At 35.4% G+C, this 15,677-nt stretch overlaps 14 non-coding genes across 14 annotated transcripts; all 14 read left to right on the forward strand.

Annotated features, from left to right (window-relative positions):
- Positions 1 to 684: 684 nt before the first annotated feature.
- On the forward strand, positions 685 to 757 carry TRNAM-CAU (transfer RNA methionine (anticodon CAU)). The gene has a single exon. It is a non-coding gene; the product is annotated as a tRNA-Met (tRNA).
- A 471-nt stretch (positions 758 to 1,228) lies between these two features.
- On the forward strand, positions 1,229 to 1,301 carry TRNAM-CAU (transfer RNA methionine (anticodon CAU)). Its single transcript has one exon. It is a non-coding gene; the product is annotated as a tRNA-Met (tRNA).
- Positions 1,302 to 1,772: 471 nt separating this feature from the next.
- On the forward strand, positions 1,773 to 1,845 carry TRNAM-CAU (transfer RNA methionine (anticodon CAU)). The gene has a single exon. It is a non-coding gene; the product is annotated as a tRNA-Met (tRNA).
- A 1,559-nt stretch (positions 1,846 to 3,404) lies between these two features.
- TRNAM-CAU (transfer RNA methionine (anticodon CAU)) lies at positions 3,405 to 3,477 on the forward strand. The gene has a single exon. It is a non-coding gene; the product is annotated as a tRNA-Met (tRNA).
- A 471-nt stretch (positions 3,478 to 3,948) lies between these two features.
- On the forward strand, positions 3,949 to 4,021 carry TRNAM-CAU (transfer RNA methionine (anticodon CAU)). The gene has a single exon. It is a non-coding gene; the product is annotated as a tRNA-Met (tRNA).
- A 471-nt stretch (positions 4,022 to 4,492) lies between these two features.
- Positions 4,493 to 4,565, forward strand: TRNAM-CAU (transfer RNA methionine (anticodon CAU)). Its single transcript has one exon. It is a non-coding gene; the product is annotated as a tRNA-Met (tRNA).
- Positions 4,566 to 6,124: 1,559 nt separating this feature from the next.
- TRNAM-CAU (transfer RNA methionine (anticodon CAU)) lies at positions 6,125 to 6,197 on the forward strand. Its single transcript has one exon. It is a non-coding gene; the product is annotated as a tRNA-Met (tRNA).
- A 471-nt stretch (positions 6,198 to 6,668) lies between these two features.
- On the forward strand, positions 6,669 to 6,741 carry TRNAM-CAU (transfer RNA methionine (anticodon CAU)). Its single transcript has one exon. It is a non-coding gene; the product is annotated as a tRNA-Met (tRNA).
- A 1,556-nt stretch (positions 6,742 to 8,297) lies between these two features.
- TRNAM-CAU (transfer RNA methionine (anticodon CAU)) lies at positions 8,298 to 8,370 on the forward strand. The gene has a single exon. It is a non-coding gene; the product is annotated as a tRNA-Met (tRNA).
- Positions 8,371 to 9,581: 1,211 nt separating this feature from the next.
- TRNAM-CAU (transfer RNA methionine (anticodon CAU)) lies at positions 9,582 to 9,654 on the forward strand. The gene has a single exon. It is a non-coding gene; the product is annotated as a tRNA-Met (tRNA).
- Positions 9,655 to 12,147: 2,493 nt separating this feature from the next.
- On the forward strand, positions 12,148 to 12,220 carry TRNAM-CAU (transfer RNA methionine (anticodon CAU)). Its single transcript has one exon. It is a non-coding gene; the product is annotated as a tRNA-Met (tRNA).
- A 1,210-nt stretch (positions 12,221 to 13,430) lies between these two features.
- On the forward strand, positions 13,431 to 13,503 carry TRNAM-CAU (transfer RNA methionine (anticodon CAU)). Its single transcript has one exon. It is a non-coding gene; the product is annotated as a tRNA-Met (tRNA).
- A 1,210-nt stretch (positions 13,504 to 14,713) lies between these two features.
- Positions 14,714 to 14,786, forward strand: TRNAM-CAU (transfer RNA methionine (anticodon CAU)). The gene has a single exon. It is a non-coding gene; the product is annotated as a tRNA-Met (tRNA).
- A 470-nt stretch (positions 14,787 to 15,256) lies between these two features.
- TRNAM-CAU (transfer RNA methionine (anticodon CAU)) lies at positions 15,257 to 15,329 on the forward strand. The gene has a single exon. It is a non-coding gene; the product is annotated as a tRNA-Met (tRNA).
- Positions 15,330 to 15,677: the final 348 nt, after the last annotated feature.

Consider the following 15,677-nt stretch of genomic DNA (forward strand, 5'->3'; position numbering starts at 1 on the left):
CGTGTGGAATTGATCCGATTTTTTTGCATTATATACGTTTCATCAAATACTTTTCTTCTTATTGTTGTGCCTCTTTATACCTTCCAATTGAATCCCAATATTTGAGATATTCCATTTAGGACAAAACTTCACTAACATCAGCCTCATTAGCGCAGTAGGTAGTGCGTCAGTCTCATAATCTGAAGGTTGAGAGTTCGATTCTCACATGGGGCAAAGTGTTACTTTCTTTATATCAAGTGTACATTTAGATATTAATTCCAACTTCAAATGATGCGTTAGGAATTGATCCGCTTTTGATGCATAAAATACGTGTCATTAACTACATATCCTCTTAGTGTTGTGCATCTTTATACCTTCCAATTGATTCCCAATATGTGAGATTTTCCAATTAAAATGAAACTGATCTCACATCAGCCTCAGTCGAGCATTAGGTAGTGCCTTAGTTTCATCATCTGAATGTCGTTAGTTCGATCCTCACATGAGGCAAACGTATGTTATTCTTGGCATAATATATACATTTACATAATACCAACTTCAAATTATGCGTGTGGAATTGATCCGATTTTTGTGCAATATATACGTTTCATCAAATACTTATCTTCTTATTGTTGTGCCTCTTTATACCTTCCAATTGAATCCCAATATTTAAGATAATCCATTTAAAACAAAACTTCACTAACATCAGCCTCATTAGCGCAGTAGGTAGCGTGTCAGTCTCATAATCTGAAGGTCGTGAGTTCGATCCTCACATGGGGCAAAGTGTTATTTTCTTTATATAAAATGTACATTTAGATATTAATTCCAACTTCAAATGATGCGTTAGGAATTGATCCGCTTTTTATGTATAAAATACGTGTCATTAACGACATATCCTCTCTTTGTTGTGTTTCTTTATACCTTCCATTTGATTCCCAATATGTGAGATTTTCCAATTAGAATAAAACTGATCTCACATCAGCCTCATTCGAGCATTAGGTAGTGCCTTAGTTTCATAATCTGAATGTCGTTAGTTCGATCCTCACATGAGGCAAACGTATGTTATTCTTGGCATAATATATACATTTACATAATACCAACTTCAAATTATGCGTGTGGAATTGATCCGATTTTTGTGCAATATATACGTTTCATCAAATACTTATCTTCTTATTGTTGTGCCTCTTTATACCTTCCAATTGAATCCCAATATTTAAGATAATCCATTTAAAACAAAACTTCACTAACATCAGCCTCATTAGCGCAGTAGGTAGCGTGTCAGTCTCATAATCTGAAGGTCGTGAGTTCGATCCTCACATGGGGCAAAGTGTTATTTTCTTTATATAAAATGTACATTTAGATATTAATTCCAACTTCAAATGATGCGTTAGGAATTGATCCGCTTTTTATGTATAAAATACGTGTCATTAACGACATATCCTCTCTTTGTTGTGTTTCTTTATACCTTCCATTTGATTCCCAATATGTGAGATTTTCCAATTAGAATAAAACTGATCTCACATCAGCCTCATTCGAGCATTAGGTAGTGCCTTAGTTTCATAATCTGAATGTCGTTAGTTCGATCCTCACATGAGGCAAACGTATGTTATTCTTGGCATAATATATACATTTACATAATACCAACTTCAAATTATGCGTGTGGAATTGATCCGATTTTTGTGCAATATATACGTTTCATCAAATACTTATCTTCTTATTGTTGTGCCTCTTTATACCTTCCAATTGAATCCCAATATTTAAGATAATCCATTTAAAACAAAACTTCACTAACATCAGCCTCATTAGCGCAGTAGGTAGCGTGTCAGTCTCATAATCTGAAGGTCGTGAGTTCGATCCTCACATGGGGCAAAGTGTTATTTTCTTTATATAAAATGTACATTTAGATATTAATTCCAACTTCAAATGATGCGTTAGGAATTGATCCGCTTTTTATGTATAAAATACGTGTCATTAACGACATATCCTCTCTTTGTTGTGTTTCTTTATACCTTCCATTTGATTCCCAATATGTGAGATTTTCCAATTAGAATAAAACTGATCTCACATCAGCCTCATTCGAGCATTAGGTAGTGCCTTAGTTTCATAATCTGAATGTCGTTAGTTCGATCCTCACATGAGGCAAACGTATGTTATTCTTGGCATAATATATACATTTACATAATACCAACTTCAAATTATGCGTGTGGAATTGATCCGATTTTTGTGCAATATATACGTTTCATCAAATACTTATCTTCTTATTGTTGTGCCTCTTTATACCTTCCAATTGAATCCCAATATTAGAGATATTCCATCTAGGACAAAACTTCACTAACATCAGGCTCATTAGCGCAGTAGGTAGTGCGTCAGTCTCATAATCTGAAGGTCGTGAGTTCAATCCTCACATGGGGCAAAGTGTTATTATCTTTATATAAAATGTACATTTAGATATTAATTCCAACTTCAAATGATGCGTTAGGAATTGATCCGCTTTTTATGCATAAAATACGTGTCATTAACTACATATCCTCTTTTTGTTGTGTTTCTTTATACCTTCCATTTGATTCCCAATATGTGAGATTTTACAATTAGAATAAAACTGATCTCACATCAGCCTCATTCGAGCATTAGGTAGTGCCTTAGTTTCATAATCTGAATGTCGTTAGTTCGATCCTCACATGAGGCAAACGTATGTTATTCTTGGCATAATATATACATTTACATAATACCAACTTCAAATTATGCGTGTGGAATTGATCCGATTTTTTTGCATTATATACGTTTCATCAAATACTTTTCTTCTTATTGTTGTGCCTCTTTATACCTTCCAATTGAATCCCAATATTTGAGATATTCCATTTAGGACAAAACTTCACTAACATCAGCCTCATTAGCGCAGTAGGTAGTGCGTCAGTCTCATAATCTGAAGGTTGAGAGTTCGATTCTCACATGGGGCAAAGTGTTACTTTCTTTATATCAAGTGTACATTTAGATATTAATTCCAACTTCAAATGATGCGTTAGGAATTGATCCGCTTTTGATGCATAAAATACGTGTCATTAACTACATATCCTCTTAGTGTTGTGCATCTTTATACCTTCCAATTGATTCCCAATATGTGAGATTTTCCAATTAAAATGAAACTGATCTCACATCAGCCTCAGTCGAGCATTAGGTAGTGCCTTAGTTTCATCATCTGAATGTCGTTAGTTCGATCCTCACATGAGGCAAACGTATGTTATTCTTGGCATAATATATACATTTACATAATACCAACTTCAAATTATGCGTGTGGAATTGATCCGATTTTTGTGCAATATATACGTTTCATCAAATACTTATCTTCTTATTGTTGTGCCTCTTTATACCTTCCAATTGAATCCCAATATTTAAGATAATCCATTTAAAACAAAACTTCACTAACATCAGCCTCATTAGCGCAGTAGGTAGCGTGTCAGTCTCATAATCTGAAGGTCGTGAGTTCGATCCTCACATGGGGCAAAGTGTTATTTTCTTTATATAAAATGTACATTTAGATATTAATTCCAACTTCAAATGATGCGTTAGGAATTGATCCGCTTTTTATGTATAAAATACGTGTCATTAACGACATATCCTCTCTTTGTTGTGTTTCTTTATACCTTCCATTTGATTCCCAATATGTGAGATTTTCCAATTAGAATAAAACTGATCTCACATCAGCCTCATTCGAGCATTAGGTAGTGCCTTAGTTTCATAATCTGAATGTCGTTAGTTCGATCCTCACATGAGGCAAACGTATGTTATTCTTGGCATAATATATACATTTACATAATACCAACTTCAAATTATGCGTGTGGAATTGATCCGATTTTTGTGCAATATATACGTTTCATCAAATACTTATCTTCTTATTGTTGTGCCTCTTTATACCTTCCAATTGAATCCCAATATTTAAGATAATCCATTTAAAACAAAACTTCACTAACATCAGCCTCATTAGCGCAGTAGGTAGCGTGTCAGTCTCATAATCTGAAGGTCGTGAGTTCGATCCTCACATGGGGCAAAGTGTTATTTTCTTTATATAAAATGTACATTTAGATATTAATTCCAACTTCAAATGATGCGTTAGGAATTGATCCGCTTTTTATGTATAAAATACGTGTCATTAACGACATATCCTCTCTTTGTTGTGTTTCTTTATACCTTCCATTTGATTCCCAATATGTGAGATTTTCCAATTAGAATAAAACTGATCTCACATCAGCCTCATTCGAGCATTAGGTAGTGCCTTAGTTTCATAATCTGAATGTCGTTAGTTCGATCCTCACATGAGGCAAACGTATGTTATTCTTGGCATAATATATACATTTACATAATACCAACTTCAAATTATGCGTGTGGAATTGATCCGATTTTTGTGCAATATATACGTTTCATCAAATACTTATCTTCTTATTGTTGTGCCTCTTTATACCTTCCAATTGAATCCCAATATTTAAGATAATCCATTTAAAACAAAACTTCACTAACATCAGCCTCATTAGCGCAGTAGGTAGCGTGTCAGTCTCATAATCTGAAGGTCGTGAGTTCGATCCTCACATGGGGCAAAGTGTTATTTTCTTTATATAAAATGTACATTTAGATATTAATTCCAACTTCAAATGATGCGTTAGGAATTGATCCGCTTTTTATGTATAAAATACGTGTCATTAACGACATATCCTCTCTTTGTTGTGTTTCTTTATACCTTCCATTTGATTCCCAATATGTGAGATTTTCCAATTAGAATAAAACTGATCTCACATCAGCCTCATTCGAGCATTAGGTAGTGCCTTAGTTTCATAATCTGAATGTCGTTAGTTCGATCCTCACATGAGGCAAACGTATGTTATTCTTGGCATAATATATACATTTACATAATACCAACTTCAAATTATGCGTGTGGAATTGATCCGATTTTTGTGCAATATATACGTTTCATCAAATACTTATCTTCTTATTGTTGTGCCTCTTTATACCTTCCAATTGAATCCCAATATTAGAGATATTCCATCTAGGACAAAACTTCACTAACATCAGGCTCATTAGCGCAGTAGGTAGTGCGTCAGTCTCATAATCTGAAGGTCGTGAGTTCAATCCTCACATGGGGCAAAGTGTTATTATCTTTATATAAAATGTACATTTAGATATTAATTCCAACTTCAAATGATGCGTTAGGAATTGATCCGCTTTTTATGCATAAAATACGTGTCATTAACTACATATCCTCTTTTTGTTGTGTTTCTTTATACCTTCCATTTGATTCCCAATATGTGAGATTTTACAATTAGAATAAAACTGATCTCACATCAGCCTCATTCGAGCATTAGGTAGTGCCTTAGTTTCATAATCTGAATGTCGTTAGTTCGATCCTCACATGAGGCAAACGTATGTTATTCTTGGCATAATATATACATTTACATAATACCAACTTCAAATTATGCGTGTGGAATTGATCCGATTTTTTTGCATTATATACGTTTCATCAAATACTTTTCTTCTTATTGTTGTGCCTCTTTATACCTTCCAATTGAATCCCAATATTTGAGATATTCCATTTAGGACAAAACTTCACTAACATCAGCCTCATTAGCGCAGTAGGTAGTGCGTCAGTCTCATAATCTGAAGGTTGAGAGTTCGATTCTCACATGGGGCAAAGTGTTACTTTCTTTATATCAAGTGTACATTTAGATATTAATTCCAACTTCAAATGATGCGTTAGGAATTGATCCGCTTTTGATGCATAAAATACGTGTCATTAACTACATATCCTCTTAGTGTTGTGCATCTTTATACCTTCCAATTGATTCCCAATATGTGAGATTTTCCAATTAAAATGAAACTGATCTCACATCAGCCTCAGTCGAGCATTAGGTAGTGCCTTAGTTTCATCATCTGAATGTCGTTAGTTCGATCCTCACATGAGGCAAACGTATGTTATTCTTGGCATAATATATACATTTACATAATACCAACTTCAAATTATGCGTGTGGAATTGATCCGATTTTTGTGCAATATATACGTTTCATCAAATACTTATCTTCTTATTGTTGTGCCTCTTTATACCTTCCAATTGAATCCCAATATTTAAGATAATCCATTTAAAACAAAACTTCACTAACATCAGCCTCATTAGCGCAGTAGGTAGCGTGTCAGTCTCATAATCTGAAGGTCGTGAGTTCGATCCTCACATGGGGCAAAGTGTTATTTTCTTTATATAAAATGTACATTTAGATATTAATTCCAACTTCAAATGATGCGTTAGGAATTGATCCGCTTTTTATGTATAAAATACGTGTCATTAACGACATATCCTCTCTTTGTTGTGTTTCTTTATACCTTCCATTTGATTCCCAATATGTGAGATTTTCCAATTAGAATAAAACTGATCTCACATCAGCCTCATTCGAGCATTAGGTAGTGCCTTAGTTTCATAATCTGAATGTCGTTAGTTCGATCCTCACATGAGGCAAACGTATGTTATTCTTGGCATAATATATACATTTACATAATACCAACTTCAAATTATGCGTGTGGAATTGATCCGATTTTTGTGCAATATATACGTTTCATCAAATACTTATCTTCTTATTGTTGTGCCTCTTTATACCTTCCAATTGAATCCCAATATTTAAGATAATCCATTTAAAACAAAACTTCACTAACATCAGCCTCATTAGCGCAGTAGGTAGCGTGTCAGTCTCATAATCTGAAGGTCGTGAGTTCGATCCTCACATGGGGCAAAGTGTTATTTTCTTTATATAAAATGTACATTTAGATATTAATTCCAACTTCAAATGATGCGTTAGGAATTGATCCGCTTTTTATGTATAAAATACGTGTCATTAACGACATATCCTCTCTTTGTTGTGTTTCTTTATACCTTCCATTTGATTCCCAATATGTGAGATTTTCTAATTCGAATAAAACTGATCTCACATCAGCCTCATTCGAGCATTAGGTAGTGCCTTAGTTTCATAATCTGAATGTCGTTAGTTCGATCCTCACATGAGGCAAACGTATGTTATTCTTGGCATAATATATACATTTACATAATACCAACTTCAAATTATGCGTGTGGAATTGATCCGATTTTTGTGCATTATATACGTTTCATCAAATACTTTTCTTCTTATTGTTGTGCCTCTTTATACCTTCCAATTGAATCTCAATATTTGAGATATTTCATTTAGGACAAAACTTCGCTAACATCAGCCTCAGCGCAGTAGGTAGTGCGTCAGTCTCATAATCTGAAGGTCGTGAGTTCGATCTTAACATGGGGCAAAGTGTTACTTTCTTTATATCAAGTGTACATTTAGATATTAATTCCAACTTCAAATGATGCGTTAGGAATTGATCCGCTTTTGATGCATAAAATACGTGTCATTAACTACATATCCTCTTAGTGTTGTGCATCTTTATACCTTCCAATTGATTCCCAATATGTGAGATTTTCCAATTAGAATGAAACTGATCTCACATCAGCCTCAGTCGAGCATTAGGTAGTGCCTTAGTTTCATAATCTGAATGTCGTTAGTTCGATCCTCACATGAGGCAAACGTATGTTATTCTTGGCATAATATATACATTTACATAATACCAACTTCAAATTATGCGTGTGGAATTGATCCGATTTTTGTGCAATATATACGTTTCATCAAATACTTATCTTCTTATTGTTGTGCCTCTTTATACCTTCCAATTGAATCCCAATATTTAAGATAATCCATTTAAAACAAAACTTCACTAACATCAGCCGCATTAGCGCAGTAGGTAGCGTGTCAGTCTCATAATCTGAAGGTCGTGAGTTCGATCCTCACATGGGGCAAAGTGTTATTTTCTTTATATAAAATGTACATTTAGATATTAATTCCAACTTCAAATGATGCGTTAGGAATTGATCCGCTTTTTATGTATAAAATACGTGTCATTAACGACATATCCTCTCTTTGTTGTGTTTCTTTATACCTTCCATTTGATTCCCAATATGTGAGATTTTCCAATTAGAATAAAACTGATCTCACATCAGCCTCATTCGAGCATTAGGTAGTGCCTTAGTTTCATAATCTGAATGTCGTTAGTTCGATCCTCACATGAGGCAAACGTATGTTATTCTTGGCATAATATATACATTTACATAATACCAACTTCAAATTATGCGTGTGGAATTGATCCGATTTTTGTGCAATATATACGTTTCATCAAATACTTATCTTCTTATTGTTGTGCCTCTTTATACCTTCCAATTGAATCCCAATATTTAAGATAATCCATTTAAAACAAAACTTCACTAACATCAGCCTCATTAGCGCAGTAGGTAGCGTGTCAGTCTCATAATCTGAAGGTCGTGAGTTCGATCCTCACATGGGGCAAAGTGTTATTTTCTTTATATAAAATGTACATTTAGATATTAATTCCAACTTCAAATGATGCGTTAGGAATTGATCCGCTTTTTATGTATAAAATACGTGTCATTAACGACATATCCTCTCTTTGTTGTGTTTCTTTATACCTTCCATTTGATTCCCAATATGTGAGATTTTCCAATTAGAATAAAACTGATCTCACATCAGCCTCATTCGAGCATTAGGTAGTGCCTTAGTTTCATAATCTGAATGTCGTTAGTTCGATCCTCACATGAGGCAAACGTATGTTATTCTTGGCATAATATATACATTTACATAATACCAACTTCAAATTATGCGTGTGGAATTGATCCGATTTTTGTGCATTATATACGTTTCATCAAATACTTTTCTTCTTATTGTTGTGCCTCTTTATACCTTCCAATTGAATCTCAATATTTGAGATATTTCATTTAGGACAAAACTTCGCTAACATCAGCCTCATTAGCGCAGTAGGTAGCGCGTCAGTCTCATAATCTGAAGGTCGTGAGTTCGATCTTCACATGGGGCAAAGTGTTATTTTCTTTATATAAAATGTACATTTAGATATTAATTTCAACTTCAAATGATGCGTTAGGAATTGATCCGCTTTTTATGCATAAAATACGTGTCATTAACTACATATCCTCTTTTTTTGTGCTTCTTTATACCTTCCATTTGATTCCCAATATGTGAGATTTTCCAATTAGAATAAAACTGATCTCACATCAGCCTCATTCGAGTATTAGGTAGTGCCTTTGTTTCATAATCTGAATGTCATTAGTTCGATCCTCACATGAGGCAAACGTATTTTATACATGGCAAAATATATACATTGATATAATACCAACTTCAAAATGTGCGTGTGGAATTGATCCGATTTTTGGACATAACATACGTTTCATCAAATACTTATTCTCTGAAACAGGTCGGAACAACAGTTCCACACTGCCCACCAAGGATCATTTGTCTGTCTGTCTGTCGTGCATAGCCATGCCCTCGATTTGTATTTGATAGAGCGCTTCGGGCGGGCTCAGCACCAAGTGACGCGCCACATGACACGGATCGCACGAATGCGCTGTCCAACCAAGTTCCTACCTGCCCACTCCGAAGGCACGTGTTTGTTGTGCCTCTTTATATCTTCCAATTGAATGCCAATATTTGAGATATTCCAATTAGAACAATATAATAAAATATCAGCCTCATTAGCGCAGTAGGTAGCGCGTCAGTCTCATAATCTGAAGGTCGTGAGTTCGATCCTCACATGGGGCAAAGTGTTATTTTCTTTATATAAAATGTACATTTAGATATTAATTCCAACTTCAAATGATGCGTTCGGAATTGATCCGCTTTTATGCATAAAATACGTGTCATTAACTACATATCCTCTTATTGTTGTGCATCTTTATACCTTCCAATTGATTCCCAATATGTGAGATTTTCCAATTAGAATGAAACTGATCTCACATCAGCCTCATTCGAGCATTAGGTAGTGCCTTAGTTTCATAATCTGAATGTCGTTAGTTCGATCCTCACATGAGGCAAACGTATGTTATTCTTGGCATAATATATACATTTACATAATACCAACTTCAAATTATGCGTGTGGAATTGATCCGATTTTTGTGCATTATATACGTTTCATCAAATACTTATCTTCTTATTGTTGTGCCTCTTTATACCTTCCAATTGAATCCCAATATTTGAGATATTCCATTTAGGACAAAACTTCGCTAACATCAGCCTCATTAGCGCAGTAGGTAGCGCGTCAGTCTCATAATCTGAAGGTCGTGAGTTCGATCTTCACATGGGGCAAAGTGTTATTTTCTTTATATAAAATGTACATTTAGATATTAATTCCAACTTCAAATGATGCGTTAGGAATTGATCCGCTTTTGATGCATAAAATACGTGTCATTAACTACATATCCTCTTTTTTTGTGCTTCTTTATACCTTCCATTTGAATCCCAATAGTTGAGATATCCCAATTAGAATAAAACTGATCTAACATCAGCCTCATTTGAGCAGTAGGTAGTTGCTTAAATTCATAATCTGAATGTCATTAGTTCGATCCCCACATGAGGCAAACGTATTTTATTCTTGGCAAAATATATACATTGATATAATACCAACTTCAAAATGTGCGTGTGGAATTGATCCGATTTTTGGACATAACATACGTTTCATCAAATACTTATCCTCTGAAACAGGTCGGAACAACAGTTCCACACTGCCCACCAAGGATCATTTGTCTGTCTGTCTGTCGTGCATAGCCATGCCCTCGATTTGTATTTGATAAAGCGCTTCGGGCGGGCTCAGCACCAAGTGACGCGCCACATGACACGGATCGCACGAATGCGCTGTCCAACCAAGTTCCTACCTGCCTACTCCGAAGGCACGTGTTTGTTGTGCCTCTTTATATCTTCCAATTGAATGCCAATATTTGAGATATTCCAATTAGAACAATATAATAAAATATCAGCCTCATTAGCGCAGTAGGTAGCGCGTCAGTCTCATAATCTGAAGGTCGTGAGTGCGATCCTCACATGGGGCAAAGTGTTATTTTCTTTATATAAAATGTACATTTAGATATTAATTCCAACTTCAAATGATGCGTTCGGAATTGATCCGCTTTTATGCATAAAATACGTGTCATTAACTACATATCCTCTTATTGTTGTGCATCTTTATACCTTCCAATTGATTCCCAATATGTGAGATTTTCCAATTAGAATGAAACTGATCTCACATCAGCCTCATTCGAGCATTAGGTAGTGCCTTAGTTTCATAATCTGAATGTCGTTAGTTCGATCCTCACATGAGGCAAACGTATGTTATTCTTGGCATAATATATACATTTACATAATACCAACTTCAAATTATGCGTGTGGAATTGATCCGATTTTTGTGCATTATATACGTTTCATCAAATACTTATCTTCTTATTGTTGTGCCTCTTTATACCTTCCAATTGAATCCCAATATTTGAGATATTCCATTTAGGACAAAACTTCGCTAACATCAGCCTCATTAGCGCAGTAGGTAGCGCGTCAGTCTCATAATCTGAAGGTCGTGAGTTCGATCTTCACATGGGGCAAAGTGTTATTTTCTTTATATAAAATGTACATTTAGATATTAATTCCAACTTCAAATGATGCGTTAGGAATTGATCCGCTTTTGATGCATAAAATACGTGTCATTAACTACATATCCTCTTTTTTTGTGCTTCTTTATACCTTCCATTTGAATCCCAATAGTTGAGATATCCCAATTAGAATAAAACTGATCTAACATCAGCCTCATTTGAGCAGTAGGTAGTTGCTTAAATTCATAATCTGAATGTCATTAGTTCGATCCTCACATGAGGCAAACGTATTTTATTCTTGGCAAAATATATACATTGATATAATACCAACTTCAAAATGTGCGTGTGGAATTGATCCGATTTTTGGACATAACAAACGTTTCATCAAATACTTATCCTCTGAAACAGGTCGGAACAACAGTTCCACACTGCCCACCAAGGATCATTTGTCTGTCTGTCTGTCGTGCATAGCCATGCCCTCGATTTGTATTTGATAAAGCGCTTCGGGCGGGCTCAGCACCAAGTGACGCGCCACATGACACGGATCGCACGAATGCGCTGTCCAACCAAGTTCTTACCTGCCCACTCCGAAGGCACGTGTTTGTTGTGCCTCTTTATATCTTCCAATTGAATGCCAATATTTGAGATATTCCAATTAGAACAATATAATAAAATATCAGCCTCATTAGCGCAGTAGGTAGCGCGTCAGTCTCATAATCTGAAGGTCGTGAGTTCGATCCTCACATGGGGCAAAGTGTTATTTTCTTTATATAAAATGTACATTTATATATTAATTCCAACTTCAAATGATGCGTTCGGAATTGATCCGCTTTTATGCATAAAATACGTGTCATTAACTACATATCCTCTTATTGTTGTGCATCTTTATACCTTCCAATTGATTCCCAATATGTGAGATTTTCCAAATAGAATGAAACTGATCTCACATCAGCCTCATTCGAGCATTAGGTAGTGCCTTAGTTTCATAATCTGAATGTCGTTAGTTCGATCCTCACATGAGGCAAACGTATGTTATTCTTGGCATAATATATACATTTACATAATACCAACTTCTAATTATGCGTGTGGAATTGATCCGATTTTTGTGCATTATATACGTTTCAACAAATACGTATCTTCTTATTGTTGTGCCTCTTATACCTTCCAATTGAATCCCAATATTTGAGATATTGCATTTAGGACAAAACTTCACTAACATCAGCCTCATTAGCGCAGTAGGTAGCGCGTCAGTCTCATAATCTGAAGGTCGTGAGTTTGATCCTCACATGGGGCAAAGTGTTACTTTCTTTATATAAAATGTACATTTAGATATTAATTCCTACTTCAAATGATGCGTTAGGAATTGATCCGCTTTTTATGCATAAAAAACGTGTCATTAACTACATATCCTCTTTTTGTTGTGTTTCTTTATACCTTCCATTTGATTCCCAATATGTGAGATTTTCCAATTAGAATAAAACTGATCTCACATCAGCCTCATTCGAGTATTAGGTAGTGCCTTTGTTTCATAATCTGAATGTCATTAGTTCGATCCTCACATGAGGCAAACGTATTTTATACATGGCAAAATATATACATTGATATAATACCAACTTCAAAATGTGCGTGTGGAATTGATCCGATTTTTGGACATAACATACGTTTCATCAAATACTTATCCTCTGAAACAGGTCGGAACAACAGTTCCACACTGCCCACCAAGGATCATTTGTCTGTCTGTCTGTCGTGCATAGCCATGCCCTCGATTTGTATTTGATAGAGCGCTTCGGGCGGGCTCAGCACCAAGTGACGCGCCACATGACACGGATCGCACGAATGCGCTGTCCAACCAAGTTCCTACCTGCCCATTCCGAAGGCACGTGTTTGTTGTGCCTCTTTATATCTTCCAATTGAATGCCAATATTTGAGATATTCCAATTAGAACAATATAATAAAATATCAGCCTCATTAGCGCAGTAGGTAGCGCGTCAGTCTCATAATCTGAAGGTCGTGAGTTCGATCCTCACATGGGGCAAAGTGTTATTTTCTTTATATAAAATGTACATTTAGATATTAATTCCAACTTCAAATGATGCGTTCGGAATTGATCCGCTTTTATGCATAAAATACGTGTCATTAACTACATATCCTCTTATTGTTGTGCATCTTTATACCTTCCAATTGATTCCCAATATGTGAGATTTTCCAATTAGAATGAAACTGATCTCACATCAGCCTCATTCGAGCATTAGGTAGTGCCTTAGTTTCATAATCTGAATGTCGTTAGTTCGATCCTCACATGAGGCAAACGTATGTTATTCTTGGCATAATATATACATTTACATAATACCAACTTCAAATTATGCGTGTGGAATTGATCCGATTTTTGTGCATTATATACGTTTCATCAAATACTTATCTTCTTATTGTTGTGCCTCTTTATACCTTCCAATTGAATCCCAATATTTGAGATATTCCATTTAGGACAAAACTTCGCTAACATCAGCCTCATTAGCGCAGTAGGTAGCGCGTCAGTCTCATAATCTGAAGGTCGTGAGTTCGATCTTCACATGGGGCAAAGTGTTATTTTCTTTATATAAAATGTACATTTAGATATTAATTCCAACTTCAAATGATGCGTTAGGAATTGATCCGCTTTTGATGCATAAAATACGTGTCATTAACTACATATCCTCTTTTTTTGTGCTTCTTTATACCTTCCATTTGAATCCCAATAGTTGAGATATCCCAATTAGAATAAAACTGATCTAACATCAGCCTCATTTGAGCAGTAGGTAGTTGCTTAAATTCATAATCTGAATGTCATTAGTTCGATCCTCACATGAGGCAAACGTATTTTATTCTTGGCAAAATATATACATTGATATAATACCAACTTCAAAATGTGCGTGTGGAATTGATCCGATTTTTGGACATAATATACGTTTCATCAAATACTTATCCTCTGAAACAGGTCGGAACAACAGTTCCACACTGCCCACCAAGGATCATTTGTCTGTCTGTCTGTCGTGCATAGCCATGCCCTCGATTTGTATTTGATAGAGCGCTTCGGGCGGGCTCAGCACCAAGTGACGCGCCACATGACACGGATCGCACGAATGCGCTGTCCAACCAAGTTCCTACCTGCCCACTCCGAAGGCACGTGTTTGTTGTGCCTCTTTATATCTTCCAATTGAATGCCAATATTTGAGATATTCCAATTAGAACAATATAATAAAATATCAGCCTCATTAGCGCAGTAGGTAGCGCGTCAGTCTCATAATCTGAAGGTCGTGAGTTCGATCCTCACATGGGGCAAAGTGTCATTTTCTTTATATAAAATGTACATTTAGATATTAATTCCAACTTCAAATGATGCGTTCGGAATTGATCCGCTTTTATGCATGAAATACGTGTCATTAACTACATATCCTCTTATTGTTGTGCATCTTTATACCTTCCAATTGATTCCCAATATGTGAGATTTTCCAAATAGAATGAAACTGATCTCACATCAGCCTCATTCGAGCATTAGGTAGTGCCTTAGTTTCATAATCTGAATGTTGTTAGTTCGATCGTCACATGAGGCAAACGTATGTTATTCTTGGCATAATATATACATTTACATAATACCAACCTCAAATTATGCGTGTGGAATTGATCCGATTTTTGTGCATTATATACGTTTCATCAAATACTTATCTTCTTATTGTTGTGCCTCTTTATACCTTCCAATTGAATCCCAATATTTGAGATATTCCATTTAGGACAAAACTTCGCTAACATCAGCCTCATTAGCGCAGTAGGTAGCGCGTCAGTCTCATAATCTGAAGGTCGTGAGTTCGATCCTCACATGGGGCAAAGTGTTATTTTCTTTATATAAAATGTACATTTAGATATTAATTCCAACTTCAAATGATGCGTTAGGAATTGATCCTCTTTTATGCATAAAATACGTGTCATTAACTACATATCCTCTTATTGTTGTGCATCTTTATACCTTCCAATTGATTCCCAATATGTGAGATTTTCCAATTAGAATGAAACTAATCTCACATCAGCCTCATTCGAGCATTAGGTAGTGCCTTAGTTTCATAATCTGAATGTCGTTAGTTCGATCCACACATGAGGCAAACGTATGTTATTCTAGGCAATAATATATACATTTACATAATATCAACCTCAAATTATGCGTGTGGAATTGATCCG

The sequence above is a fragment of the Lethenteron reissneri genome, chromosome 64 (assembly GCF_015708825.2).
Source record: "Lethenteron reissneri isolate LAM-NWPU_2019-01 chromosome 64, ASM1570882v1, whole genome shotgun sequence".
NCBI classification, from domain to species: Eukaryota; Metazoa; Chordata; class Hyperoartia; order Petromyzontiformes; family Petromyzontidae; genus Lethenteron; species Lethenteron reissneri.